Here is a 12,598-nt window from a genome sequence, read left to right on the forward strand (position 1 = left end):
AATAGAAACATAACAAAATTCATGATTCGTATATTTATTTTGTTGTATGGTGAGCACCACTATCAAAGTGGCAAAACGATTTGATCAACGTTATTCATTTGATCCTTTACAAATGTGGATATCATTTTTAAATTAATTTGGTCCATCTTGTTTGTAAGCCCAGCACTACCACCATCGGGAAGGAATGTTCAACCTAAAAATTGAACGAATATTGACAAGAAATTCGTGAACTAGATAAAGATACTAAATACAAATTCATTTCAATACATATTATACCCAAAAGAACAATGTATCCAAATACAATTCCAACAAATACAAATGTAGAACACTATTAGTATAAAAAGGAAAATCTGTATAAAAAGGAAAATCTGTATAAAAACAAATCCATATATTTTAGCTATATTGATGTTATTTATTATTAGAGTAAATTACTGAAATCGTCACTGTGGTTCGGTCAAAATTGTACGTTTGGTCCCTAACTTTTTTTTTTTGCACTTGGATCGTCCCTGTTGTTTGAATTTGTTGCGTTTTTCGTCTCTGTGGTTTGATTTTGTTGCATTTTTCGTCCCTTACATACATAAAGTTAGGGACCAAACATGCAATTTTTACCAAACCATAGGGACGAAAAACGCAACAAAATCAAACCATACGGACGATCCGAGTACATAAAAAAGGTTAGGGACCAAACGTGCAATTTTGACCAAACCACATGGACGATTTCAGTAATTCACTCTTATTATTATTATTATTATTATTATTATTATTATTATTATTATTATTATTATTATTATTTTGTGGTTTAACCACTAGAACAGAGAAATGTTAGCAATTGGTCTCCTTCTCCAAGTAACCCCTTCCTCAGTTTTTTTAGAGATAGCTTCGCACAATCAATTGGGATTTTTACTAAGTAGGTTTTCTTATGGGGAGGGGAAATTGCGATCTAACAATGATGAGGTCACACGTTGACAAAGAACGAAGTGAGTATGTTAACGAAGACCAAGAAGAGGAACTCAATATTATGTATATCGATGTCAAAGAAGAAGACGATATCAAGAACATAACAACCCTAAAATGTACTAACATGTTCCTTAACACTCTTTATGGAGACTCTAACGCATATATTCTTAGGTGGGAAGGCAGTTGTCTAAGGTACAAAGTTTTTAAACAAAAAATTTCATTTTCATGATAACAAAACCATCAACCAAAGTGTTCATAAAACCATAAAGAAAAATCACAGTAAATCAATCAATCTTCCCAATACAACAAGGTTAAATAAGGCGAATATCGTGGTGTGTGTGATGCGATCATCCCGAGCTCTTCCCCTTCTATCCGGAAGTACTTAAAACAAAAACTGAAAACCGTAAGAACGAAGCTTAGTGAGTTCTCCAAACTACAACATACCATACAAACAATGGGCCTTGCCCTATAATCATCGGGCCCCACCCCGCATCGGGCCTCCCCGCCTGACATTAGGACCCTGCCACATACCATACATGTAAGAGTCACACAGACAACTAGCATCCAAATAATAATAAATGTGTGGCTGGCATTGGTTTCTTCCACCCGCCAAAGACAGTGAGGAGACTTACCTTAATCAGAAGATAGAAAATCTCACGCCCAAGTTTACTGCACAATGGCTCCTCACACTGAACATAATCAATACCAACCCAAGTTACTGTTTAAGGTTGAGTGCATAAATCATAAGGACTAAAAATGTACCAAACCCAAACTAGGCCCACTAATGGCCCATGCCCAAATAGAGAACCCCGAGGCCTAATATAGGCCCAAAGTCAACGGTCCAAGCTCCAACAACTGACCCTCACGTCATGACCAGCTCATGGTCACATCGTAAGTATCAACTTGACCTAGTCCCAAATCAGCAGATTAACTCAACCCATAAACTCGCCCAATATCGATTCCAATCATCTTTACTTCGTCGCTACCCCTGGTCACGTCATGACCTAATCTGGATAAAACATTTGGGATGGCATGCATTCTCATAACGTGATAGGCTTATTCCTCACGTCGTGAGCACTGCCTTGGCCAGCTTTAAACATTATGCTCATATTCCTTTCATCCACTACTTGGGAATTTCTAGAGGGTCTTTCCTCACCCAAAGGATGATAAAAATCATAGCTTTTTAGTCATGCATGTCAAATGCATGGCTCAAACACTCACTTGGTTTAAAGAGGGAAAATGGGATCAAGACTCATGCTTGGAGTCTAAAACTACTCCACAACTCAGATCCAAAGATTATAATACATAAGATGTCTCAATGATCCATAAAGTTGTCAACTTTATGGATTCCATGCATGCAATCCCACACAACCATGCAAGAAGGATCTTAAAATCTAGATCTAGCATGTAAGAGGTAAAAAGGCCAGAGCTTTCTGACTTATAGTGGTCTAAAAGCTTTGTAAGAAGGTGAGGTAGAAGCTGGATTGCCAAGAGAATGCTCCACAAAAGTTTTCTTCCACTTCAATGAGCCAAAAACCACCAAATACATGCTTTAATGTCAACAAAAATGGATAAGGACCTCAAGTAGGTCGAGATTAGGGTTTTTAGGAGGCAAGAGAGTGAAGGAGGCTAAGGATGGGCAACCCTAGCCTTCTCATTCCATTGAATACCCAAAATATTAGGGTTTTCATCATTAGGCAATTCTCATGTTGTGAGTATTCACAGTCTCACATCATGAGACTCAAAAACACGGGTCAACTAGTCAATGGTCACTCACGACGTGACCACCATGTCCATGTCATGACCTTCTTCCAAAGCTAAAATTCAATAAATTAAGTACCTCCATGATCCGGGAGTTATAAGTTGAAGATGAATATTGTTCTGACATTGAAATTTAAATGGATTAATTCTCCAGATGATGAAGATGGACTTGGTGTTGAATTTTCCACTCATGACCCCTCTATCAAATGGAAAAGGATGAAACCTCATCTTGGTGAAAGGTATAAATATCCTGCCCAATTTAAGCTTTGTGTTGGGAACTATGGAATTGGCCACAAATACAATCTGAGATTCGTCAAGTCTAATAGTGTAAGAGTGGTTGTTATATGTGGAAATAAAAGGGATAAGAAACTTTGTCCTTAAATAATCTAGGCCACTTGGATGAGTACATAAAGATCTTTACAGATTAAGGATATTGTTGATAAGAATAAGTGTGCTATTAACTTCAATAATGCTTCCCTAATGACCTAAACATGGATTGCAACGAAATTCTTGAAAGAGTTTAGTAGGAAACCTAATCTGAATTGTAAATATATACAAGCAATAATAGAAAGCAGATTACGTTGTGATGTGTTTTGGACAAGATGCAATAGAGAAAGGTTTTCACACCCAACCGTCAGCAGAAACGTTGGGGTTTCGACGTAAACATTGGATCATAGTTCACAAAATATATTGAATAATACAAACATTACAATCTTCCATAAATCTGGTACAAAGAATTACATTGTCGTCCATCTAACATACGATAAAATACTAGAACAAGTTCTACAAATGTAAGTCAAAATGAAACAAGAAGGCCTAACAGATCGGCCAACCAAAGAAATTTTTTATCCCATGACACATACAGGGTGTGTCTTCTAGCTTCTACGATCCTGAAGATAAATACATTTGAAAACAATACATCAACAATAATGTTGGTGATCTCTATTGGTTTTGACTCTATATGTTTTTATAATCAAAAGTGTGTTTAGACTCATGAATTAGAAAAGTATAAAATCCAACATGTTAACCCTTGTAAAATACATACAAGTAAAAAGAGTTCTATTCATAGCTTTAAATCCAAGTGTTTTTATAATCAAGAGTCTTTTTAGACTGATGGATTATAAAAACATAATGTGCAACATGTTCTACCTTTGTAAACCTATACAAGTAAATTAGTTTTGTTTATCTACATAACTTGTTAACCTAAGTTATAATTCGATAAAATGTCGTGCCTTGTTATAGATTTATTTGTTCAATTAAATCCATATTTTACACTTAAACATTTGAATAAATCATCCTATCTTAGTCTCACTGTAACATCCGGGTCCAGGTATGGTATTATTTTCATATATATATATATATATATATATATATATATATATATATCTATGTATATATATATATATATATATATATATATATATATATATGTATATATGGCAACCTAATTTGGAGACCACGATGCGGTGGAGCCTCACCATGAAGTGGCATCAAGTTTTGGGACCACATTATTTAATGAATCACCATGACGTGGTAATTGTGCCACGACGTGGAGGTGGCTATTGGGGCAAAACCCTAAAGTTTAAGGGATGAGCCCTATTTAAATATCATTAGCCCCTTTTTGGTCCCTTCCCATTAGTCTCTATCTCTCAAAAAATCGTTCGTTGCAAACACTAGCTCCATTTGGTGATTTTTAGCCTTAAAAGTGTGAGTTTTTTGTGCTTGTGAAGAAAGAAGGTGGTGGGAGCCCTCATAGAAGTCAAAGGCAAAGAAGATCCTGGAGTTTCCCTTTCTCTAGCAGCTCAAGGAGGTAAAAATTCGTCATCTTGATGTGTTTTTTAGTAGATCTATGGATATTTCCCTTTATTTCTCTAGATCATGCTACCTAAGGTAGTTGGACTTCATAAAGCTTGCAACTTTATGAGTCCTCATGGGAGCATTTGGCTCTTTGGATCTAGTCTAGATTTGAGTTTTAAGTTTATGCATGGAATCTTGGAATTTTTTCCCTATTTTGACCTAATAAAAATTTAAGACATGCATTGGACATCCATGTCTGAAAAGCATCAAATTTTATGGTGTGATTAGATTTTATGACCCTATTGTAGATTTTAGTCAAGTAAACCCATGGAATGGACAAGTATTAATGAATTCATGGAGTGTTTTGGATCTTAAAAGTCAAGATCTATACATTTTAGAGGGTTCTATTGGATAAAGTTGGAAAGTTTATCCATTTAGACCCTATTTTGGATGAGATCTAAGTTAAAGACCTATTGGAATCGAATGAAGTGGCTGAATGCATTAAGCTGCTAAAAACCCTGAAACCACGACATGGTGGCGGGTTGTTTCGCAACTGTTTTGTCCTATCCGGCACCACGACATGGTACAAGGGTACTACAACATGGAGATTAGGCTGAGTTGACTTCTATTGACCTTTGACCATGGTTAACCTAGTTTGACTTTAAGGGTATCTTGGTACTTCGGGATTTTGATGAAGTTAGCCCATGGTGGTTGCAAGCAGTTGAGTTCGGAGCTGTGAGTTGGGATTTGATCTTACCAGTTCAACATTTCGTGAGAGGTGAGTCTCCTCACCATACCAATGGGTCGAAGGCACCAAGGCCGATCCATTTTGTGATATGTGCTACACTAGTTGATGTAGTTATATATAGTACACTAGTTGGTTATATGTTATGTGGTATGTTAGTTGTTTTGTGATACTGGCATGAATGACTTCGGGTGGTTCCTGAGGCACTTGGGTGTAAGCCCGTGGACGGTTTCCATGGTATCCTAATCAAAGACCTCGGGGGGTTCCTAAGGCACTTGGGTGTAAGACCTTGGCGGGTTTCATGGAATCCTAAGCAAATAGCTCAGGGGAAGGGGTGCAGGTGTTCTCGAGGCATTGGGCTAAGACCATGTGGGGGTTCCCATGGCAGCCGGAGTAAGACCATGGAGGGTTTCCAGGGCATCCTTATATGTTTGTATGCATGGCTTATGTAGCTTATATGATTGACATGGATTTTATGATTATATGGATTATGTGGGGTTTACTCTAGGGATCTCACTAAACATTAGCTTACAGTTTGTTGATTGTTTCGTGTACTTCAAGACCTAAGGGTAAGGGCCTGGGGTAATGGAGCGACATGCACTCTCTGGCGTTTTATTTGGAGACACTATGATTTAATGAATAACTTATGTAATGTTATAGAATTTGAAAACAATTGTGATTGGAATTTTATAATTTATGGAAATGAATTTCTTAATTAAAAGTGAAAAGTTTTATTGAGATTTTGGGCTGTTACATTTGCACTCTCTAGAATAGGTTTTCGTGTTTTAATATGAGTCTATAAACGACACTACTGACATTCCGAAATATGTAGAGCACAAGGGTTGGAGGTGCCTTGATCATCACTAAAGCATCATCGAAGTCGTGTGGTAATAAAGAGCATAACAAGGACGCCAGTTTGTCTCGTCAGACGAAGTTCTAGCTAGCAACCACAAGCGGGGTTATCAACTTGTATAGATCTACACTATCCATAATATATTTACACCAATAAGTTCTACATTATAGATCAATGTCACTCGCATAAATTTATACCAACAAGTTCTTCCCCGATTAACGGTTATTGCACAAGGGGTTTGTACTAAGCTTATGTTCTTAGTGGATGAAGGATTTCTAACATAGTAATTCTCGTACTTATCGAGTCTAAGATTTCGTGCACATGTTTTAGTCTCAAACTCCTATGATGGGTCTATTGACTAACTAATTCATGACACTCAAGAAGGAATATCAATCTTTAAACTTAAGTTATTATGATTTCTAAATTTAGAGTTTTTAAGCTTTATGATGAATTTCAATCAAAATTTTGGGCAGCAAATGACTCCATTTTGATTAAATCCATATTTTTACTACTATGAAATCACCCAAATCACATAGTTTGAAAACATAAATATACTAGCAGAATAGTATTTCAATCAATGTGAAACCATTCAAATCATATAGTTCGGATACACAAATATACAAACAAAGCTGTATTTCAAGTAGTGTGAAATCACCCAAATCATATAGTTCGAAAACACAAATATACAAACAAAGCACTAATTCAAGTAGTGTGAAATCACCCAAATCACGTACTTCGAAAACACAAATATACAAACAAAGCAGTATTTCAAGTTGTATGAAATAATTTGATGTATAAACCTTATATATACTAAAACCTATTTTTATATAAAACTCCGAATATGTGACAACCCAAGTTGCCCCGTTACATTTCTCCGTTACCGTTAACGGAATATTCCACTGTTCAAAAGTTCCGTTAATGAGAAGTCTTCAAGTTTAATAAACATTTCAATTGTGTATGTTTATATGCCGTTAAGTCGTGATAAAAGGAAATAAAATACATAGCACATATTTCCATTTACTTGGAAAATATTAGTTTATTATTACGACCACTAAATCGGGTGCGACCAAAAGCCCCGTTTAACGGCAGTATCGGGTAGACTTCCACTGTGTCCCAACTCAAAACCCTATATAAGGGTGAGTGGAGTCTATTGGAGACTTTTTACACTCTCTCTCTATACTCTCTCTCTAGATCCGTTTTCGCCCCGAAACCGCAACCAAACGCTTCCAAATAGTAAGTCCGCTTACCCTAGCTTATTCTAAACATATTGAATTGAGTTTATAGCCCAAAAATCGGACTTAGAAGCAATGAAAAAGGAGTTTACGGCCTAAGAACCTCCTTAGGCCGTAAACACCCAAAATGGGGCCAAAATAACCCAAACTTGTCCCAAATGGCTTGGAAATAAATAGAAGAATTAGCCTAGGAGTGTTTGCACATTTAAAACAATCATTTTGTGGCATAAAAGAGAGTTTACGGCCCAAGCACATGCTTAGGCCGTAAACACCTCTAAACCTTGTTTAAATGTCTCAAAAACACTCCCAAACCACACTAGGGCTTAACACATAAATTAAGGGCTTATTCCTTTGGGTTTGGATCACTTAAACACATCAAAATGAAGGATGAAAATAAGTTTACGGCCCAAGCACATGCTTAGGCCGTAAACTCCCCAAACATGCCCAAAATGTTGGTTTTTGTCCCCCAAATGGCCTTAGACTATTTCTATAAAATGCTAGGAAGGATTTAAGGACTTAAACACAATGAAATGAGGCTTGATTTGGAGTTTACGGCCCAAGCATTTATCTAGGCCGTAAACTCCCCAAAACCCCCTCAAATGTTGGTTTTAATCACCCAAAATAGCATCAAACTTCATAAGAAAATTCTAGGAAGGCAATAGGGGCTTAAAACTTCACTAAACTCAAAGGTTGAGAGTTTACGGCCGTAAACTCCCTTGGGAGAGTTCCTAGGCCGTAAACTCTTGTTTAGTACCCTTAGAGGCCTCAAATCCACTCATGCCCTTTAGGAAAGATGCTTAGAATAATTCAATGAACAAGCTAGAAGCATTAAACACCCAAGAATATGACCTTGGGAGTTTACGACCGTAAACTCCCTTGGGTTAGGTCGTAAACTCCAAAATGGTCCATATTAATGCTTTAAAACCCATTCACACACTTGATATTTGAGTTTAGCAAAGTTCCACAACTGATAAGAGACCCGTAGCACCCTTAAACGCTACCCGGGACCCCAAACACTTAACCAAAAGTGTTTTCCGCACCTTAGAGCGCGTATAATTGTTTAATTAGTATATTATATGCTAATTGTATGTGAACATATGTTATCATACGTTAAAATAGGTCCTTGTGTGTGTTCAAGTCCTTGCGTGACCCCGAACGCCCAATCGGCACTTTCGTCGGACCTACTTACACCAGGTGAGTTCATACCCCTGAATGAACCTTTTAAATGCTTTTAAATGTTTTATAGGGGGGGGGGGAATACAAGTTAAACATGCCAGTTATCATGTCAATCGCATATGATTGATAACCCGCATGCACAAGATTTTACCACTTTTACACTGTTTTACCGAGTGGGACACTAAAATGACTTTTACTTGCTTCATAACTTTTACTTATACTGATTTATTCAAATTCATCCTAAATTGGTTTATGAAAGATTCTCTAAGGTTTTAAACGTATTTTACAAAGGAATACAATTTGTAATTTTCTCTGTACATAAAGGCTTTTCATTAAAGATTTCCCTTTTTCACGTATACTTTTACTTATAAAATACTGCTGCTTCACTTATACTTATTTTATACTCTGACTCGGTAACACTTTCACTTATACCTATAGTCGCTTATACTTGATGACGCTTATACTTATTCACGCTCTTACTTAGTGATACGATTTCTCCTTCACTTATACTGGATAACGACTTTACTCCACTTATACTTGATAGACGTTCTTACATCACTTATTGTCGTCTCTGCTTCGTGATACATTTATACTTGGTACGCTTATACTTCATGGTTCGATTATCCCACACTGTACACTTATACTTCACGACTCAGATGTTCCACTGTACACTTATACTTCGCGACTCAGATGTTCCACTGTACACTTATACTTCACGACTCAAATGTTCCACTGTACACTTATACTTCACGACTCAGATGTTCCACTGTACACTTATACTTCACTGTATGATACATACTCAAGCGTAGTTAGATGTATGTTTATGCTTGTATAGATGCATATAAATAATGATTGAAGGACTTAGGAAGGCTTGTCCGCCCTATTTCCTTTTCTTCGTTGAGATGTGGTCTGGTGGGATCGGATGTCCATCTGAAGGTCGTTCGATTCATTAGTTATATATTATGTATACGAGCATAGACATACGAGTTTTCTTCAGTCAATTCAGTTAAAAATCTATACCTCTAGTCTACACTTACATAAGAAACCCACTCCCTCCTAGTAACACACTATCCTCTATTTGGGATGCATCTTCGGGACGTGGCCTTCTCCGTCGTCTAGTTGGTAACCAGAGTCTCCTGTAGGGAGAGCGGACATTGTGTGTATAGGCCTATACGGGATTGACAACCTCGCACCCTGACTGCTAGCTACAGTCCACGGCCTACCAAGCCAAGGGGTGACAAATGTCACATTATATAGATGCTTGTAGAGCGTCTAGAACTCTAGTCAGTATGGTTACGAGTATCCTGGGTTGCCTTATAATTCATGGCTTTAAGGTAACGGTATTTCGTCAGCGATTTACACTGTATGCTGATGTCACCTTTTTCAGAATCACACTGTTTTGACCTTGCTAGATGTATCTTTCAGTTGATACTGTCTGGGGTCTGTTATCTCTGTTTGACCTTGCTAGATGTACCTTTCATTTGGTATCGTCTGCGGTATGTCTTCACTCTTTCGACCTTGCGAGATGTACCTTTCATTTGGTATCGTCTGCGGTCTGTCTTCACTCTTTTGACCTTGCGAGATGTACCTTTCATTTGGTATACTGTACCTTCATTTGGTACCTGCTGGGGTCTGTATCTCCACTTGCTAGACTGAACCAGGCGTATCGTATGTTTGATACTTTCCTGGAGTCTATGGTTCTTTACCTTAGTCAGCAGTCCTCACTGCTGAGGCATATGATATTCCCTGATGTCGTTGCTTTCCTCAATAATCAAATTTAGTATTTTGATAATGATAGCAATTTAGGGAAAACTATTTTTTTCACCCTACATCACTGACCAGTCTTGGTAGAAGGCTGCTTTTATTAAAGAAAATATAGGATTTTCTGGAAAGAACTCTAATACACTGAAATCTCTTAAACTATTACTTTCTTGAGTTATTTGAATGAAATGTCACTAAATGCTTATGAACTCACCAGCATTGTAAAAATGCTGATACTCGCTTTTCAAATAACTTGTATTCTCAGGTTAGCATTAGACAGGTACATCCCCGGAGCTGTTGATGAAGATAGCTTAGTACCACGCTGTATTTATTCTATTACTTGTATTACTTTAAATTGTTGTAATGTAACCTTGTAAAACTATTACTATTAATGCAATGTTTTGTTGTACTTTGATTACTATAATGCATATGTTGTGATACTTGACATGACGTCATCCACCCCAGAACGTTTCCGCCGTTCCGGTTTTGGGGTGGGACAGATTGGTATCAGAGCATTGTTTATAGTGAGCTAAGTATATCAATTCATAAAAGATGTACAGCCTATAAATACAAAAGAGATAAAACACTCTGACCAAGAATTATACTTTAAAATATAACCATATTTTACCAAAGTATAATAACATCCGGAATCTAAGCACTCGAACACAAGTATCACAAGAAGAACAAGAATAAAAGTCTTTGGATGTGGAGCACTACAGACAAATCTGGGCAGTTATGTAATCGTACGCTGGAATAAATGTAACCTGATCAACTACCTTTATTCGAGATGTGATGAACGTGTGCTCAGGAGTGATTGTGGTGTGCAACAGGTCTGAAACTTACCAACTAGGATTTGCTAGAGCCAAACATAAAGTTAAAATACTATAGGAGTATTTTAGAGCGCTAAAAGATTCACACTAATCCCAGAATGACATTCAGAAGATGAGAAAACAAACAAGAATTAAAATACCATAGGGGTATTTAGAATACATAGATAACCTGGTGTGAGAACTAAAAGATCCTTATTGATATACCTACAGCTACAGAGGGTATACTTCCAAGGTTATATATAATAAGGATCCCATAGGCTAAGAATGTGTGGTTTCGCTCTATTTCCTTTTCCTCGTTGGGATGTGGTTCTAGAGTAGTATCACATATTCGAAGGCCTATCGGATCTAAGCTATATATGATTTGTATACCCTGTGTAATCGTAGCAGGACTCGATGTGGATCATCCAGCGAAATGTTAATAATCTATTAGGATTCTTTAGACATTTCCATTCTCGCACGAACCCTGTAGAAAACCCTACCCACTTCAGTGCATAACAGAAGAGTTGATTCCGACCCCGAAGAAGTTCATTCAGAAGATTTCCTGTTCGGAAATAAATGAACTGGGTCGAGACTATTGAATAAACCAAGTGTCCATGTTCTTTTAGGGACATCGGTGAGAAACTCGCCTAAACTTTAGAGATTCCCAGTCATCCATCGCGAAGTGATGACACCCATAGTTGGAATTAGAAGAAAGGCGGAGTAGAAATTCAATATGTCCATACGAGAAGAGAACCCTAGGAAACTGCCCGAAGGAAACCAACGCCGATTCCAGTCAAAGGTACGAGGCAGACCGAGGGAGCCAGCACGTGGAACCCGAAAAGTGTCTTTTCCTCGTGTTCCTCACGCTAATACACCCATAAAATAATACAATTTAGTGAGTTAGTGATTACACTGCTCACGCTATGTGTTAGGTAAATCGCCTTGTTCCTGTTGCCAGTAATGCGCTTAGAGCGGATCCTCACACTTCTGTGAGGTTGTTTAGCCATAAGCCCTCATGAGCCTCTCTTCCCGCAGCTTCAGTCCGAACTGTTCTCAAATCTCTCCAGGCCGGAGAGTGAAACCTTTCTCAGTATAAAGGTAACTTAGTAGGAACGACTCGCATCTTATGGCGTTTTAATAGATACTCATACACCCACTTCGATTTCCAGGACTACATCATAGGGATGTAGGTCGACACTCAGACAACCAATACCCGAGGCACGGGAAAAATATTATGCCTAATACGTTCAGGACAGAAACGTCCAGGGTTAATCATCGTCTCTCATTACCTTGTATTCCTTTCCGTGTAGGAAAAACCATGCCACCGAAGAAGCGTAACCAATCCACAAGCAAGAAACCTACTCTCCTATTTGATGAAGCTACGTTCCAAGCTGCAGTTTCAGCAGCCGTAGCAGCTGTCATGGCTCACCTGAATGCTAACAACGCCAATGTTAGCAAGGTGCCCGTTGGAAATTCCAATCCTGACAATGGAAAGCATCAACCCACA

Source organism: Lactuca saligna, chromosome 2 (genome assembly GCF_052625555.1).
Source record: "Lactuca saligna cultivar CGN05327 chromosome 2, ASM5262555v1, whole genome shotgun sequence".
NCBI classification, from domain to species: Eukaryota; Viridiplantae; Streptophyta; class Magnoliopsida; order Asterales; family Asteraceae; genus Lactuca; species Lactuca saligna.